Source organism: Octopus bimaculoides, chromosome 6, assembly GCF_001194135.2.
Source record: "Octopus bimaculoides isolate UCB-OBI-ISO-001 chromosome 6, ASM119413v2, whole genome shotgun sequence".
Lineage (NCBI taxonomy): Eukaryota > Metazoa > Mollusca > Cephalopoda > Octopoda > Octopodidae > Octopus > Octopus bimaculoides.
This window is the reverse complement of record NC_068986.1, coordinates 85047427-85050846: the sequence shown is the minus strand read 5'-3', so window position 1 is coordinate 85050846 and position 3420 is coordinate 85047427. Positions and strand designations below refer to the sequence as shown.

Sequence of the window (3420 nt, the reverse complement as noted above, 5' to 3'; positions counted from 1 at the left end):
TATATATGTATATATATATTCACTCGGATTTTATCTGACCCATACAAATGTCCTTCTATGCGGAGCTCATTACATCAAATGAACGAGAGTTCCACCAGCGGGTGTACAATCATTGTGAATGTAAAATCAGCACCCTTCAAATGATTCTTCTTTCCTTTTTTTTTATCAACCACTGAAATCATTCATTTAACCCGTTCCAATTTTATAAAACGAGAATATCTCAACAGTCAATGTGATAGCATGTCAAAACAACATCAAATGTTCTGCTATGCGAACAATGCTTTTCCCTCTGCTTTCAACTTTTGGATTTTTATCTTCTTATGTCATATAATGACTTCCTTAGAGTCTTGACGGATTTTACCACTTTCAAAACGTGAGTATTAAATGTGAAGACTGTCCTTTGTTTTTCAATTTTGCCTAAATTAGTAAATGAACAGTAGTGTTGGAGTAATTGCCCAATTCTAACTCGTAATGTTTCGCAATATCGGCAATACAATATCAGGAGGATGGCATCATTAGTTCTTAATGAAATTATATTAGTGTGAGTTGCGTAACAATAATGAACATAAATGGTGAGACGATACACATCCTGATAATGTCACCTTTTTAGCCTCTACTGATAGCTCCTGTAATAGCTAAACTGGATGCAGTAGTATCAAGGACACAAAATATACGAATATGTTTTAAAGAGTTCGTCTAGGCCAATTCGTAATTATTGACCATGGCAAAGGAGACCTTGCTTATTTTCTGATTCTGTAATCTGGCAGCGAATATAAGCCTCGTTATAACCAGGCATATTACACAAACCTGAACAAGCCGTATCTACTTTATTAATATTTTCTCTTTAAAGATGTTTAGAACTGGTGATCTTATATTAGAACGTCAAATCGTCATGAATAGAATATAGACATGAAACTATTAATATATTTCAACGCAAAATATACATAAATAAATCAACGTGTTTTTAACAAATTTCAAGAATAGAAGACAATAAATAGTACAATATTTATAAAATATTATTTACCTTCTGTTGTTGTTGGCACTGTTATTGGCACTGTCGTTAGCACTGTGGTGTTCACCGTGGTTTTGTTGACTAGAATAAAAAGTAAGAACATAGGATATCCTTTCTTAATTAAAGAGCAAGCTGATAGATATTTGGATGTTCATTTTGAGTATGTAAACAAACGTAAAGAACGAATAAAAATGTTTGCAAGCCCAACAAAATATAGTCAAAACTCTCCAGGACTTGTGGTGATACTTTGAAAACATCTTAAGATCAAAGTATACAACAACATCCCAGAAAATAAAGTATCACAACTAAACGCAAAAGGATCACAGTAAGTAAAAACTGAAATACAAAAGAAAAGGAACCTCCAAATTGCAAAAGCTATCAAACATTACAAAATATATTACACTCTAAAATGCCTCATTAATATTTCTATCATATAACGTTTAGTCGCTTACCAAAATGTTTCCTAAGTGGCTGTCTCTGCTATACCCACGCACACGGAGATATTAATATCTTGGGAATATATATACATATACATATATATATATATGTATGTATGTATGTATGTATGTATGTATGTACGTGTGTGTATGTATGTATGTATGTATGTATGTATGTACGTACGTACGTACGTACGTATGTATGTATGTATGTGTGTGTGTATGTATGTTATGTATATGTAAGCCTCGTTTCTACGGAAGTACGTTGAGGTGGCTGCAGAAGTTTGCAATATGTCCAAAAAGTGGATATAGAAAACTCGGAGTGAAGACCGAATAAAACGTCAGCATCATTGTTACAGCTACCTGTACCGACTCCCCACCACCACCACCACCACAACTACCATCACCACCCCGTTCGCAACTACAACACCATCATCGCCACCACCACCGCCATCAACCTCACCACTACAATCATCACGAACATCATAACCACTATCACCACAACCATCTCCAACAGCACCACCTCACCCTACACCCCACACTGCCTTCACCACGACCACAACCACTATTACCCCGCCCCCTCCACAGACACTCACCGCCACCGCCACCACCACCGCTTCGCATTTAATTTCTTATTTAAATTCAACCTGAGCTATTATGAAAATGGCAACAACAACAACAAAAAAAAAAAGGAAAAATTAGAAGAGAAAAAATTGAAATTTCGTGAATTTATGGAGGGAAAAAAAATTGGTGAAAATTTGAATATTTCTCCTTCCCCCCTCCACTGACATACACTTATGTACAGTGTATGCACACACACACATATGCATACATACACATGTACATTCATACATGTACACATATGCATTTATATATATATATACATACATACATACATATATATACATACATGTATATATATATATATATATATATATACGCATATATGTGTATATGCTCAGTATTACAAACACACAAACACACACACACACACACACACACACACACACACACACACACACACACACACACACACACACACACACACACACACACACACACACACACACACACACACACACACACACACTATATCCTTACTTTCTCTTTTGGTCTATCTTCCAATCTTGTCTTTGCTGTGTGTGTTAGGAATACCCTTCTCTGCTATTCTTTACCCTTATCTCTCTCTCTCTCTCTCTCTCTCTCTCTCTCTCTCTCTCTCTTTCTATCTATTTATCACTCTTCCTGTTTGTCTGTCTATCTGTCTATCCATCTATCTATCCATCTATCTGTCTGTCAATCTCTACCTATCCATCTATCTGTCTGTTAATCTCTGTCTGTCTGCCTCTCTCTCTCTCTCTCTCTCTCTCTCTCTCTCTCTCTCTCTCTCTCTATCTATCTATAACTCTTCCTGTCTTTCTATCTGTCATTCTACCTATCTATCTATCTATCTGTCTGTCTGTCAATCTCTCTCTCTCTCTCTCTCTCTCTCTCTCTCTCTCTCTCTCTCCCTCTCTCTATCTATCTAATTATGTACCTATCTATCTGTCTGTCTGTCTGTCTACTTATCGCTCTATGTTGGTTTGCCTGTCTGTTTGCCTGTCTGTCTATCTATCTATCTATCTATCTATCTATCTATCTATCTATCTATCTATCTATCTATCTATCTACCTATCTATCTGTCTGTCTGTCTGTCTGTCTGTCTGTCTATCTATCTATCTATCTGCATGTTTGTCAATCTCTCTCTCTCACTTTCTCTCCCACACTCTCACTAATTACCTACCGCTCTATGTCTGTCTGTCTGCCTCTGCCTCTCTCTCTCTCTCTATCTCTCTCTATATCTATCTATCTATCCTTCTCTATCTCCATAACAGTCAGTCTCTTTTACCTCGACTCGTCACTGTTTCGAATTCAACTTACTCACATACACACACACACACACACACGCATACACACACACACACACACACA

At 36.7% G+C, this 3420-nt stretch overlaps 1 protein-coding gene across 1 annotated transcript in view; it reads right to left on the bottom strand.

Moving 5' to 3' along the window:
- The window catches only part of LOC128248076 (uncharacterized), a 37545-nt gene extending 36456 nt beyond the window's left edge, over window positions 1-1089 (bottom strand). The window contains exon 1 of the mRNA XM_052968489.1: window positions 1025-1089. The gene's annotated coding sequence lies outside the window, so the exon portion shown is untranslated. The remainder of the gene's footprint in view (window positions 1-1024) is intronic.
- Between the last annotated feature and the right edge of the window lie 2331 nt (window positions 1090-3420).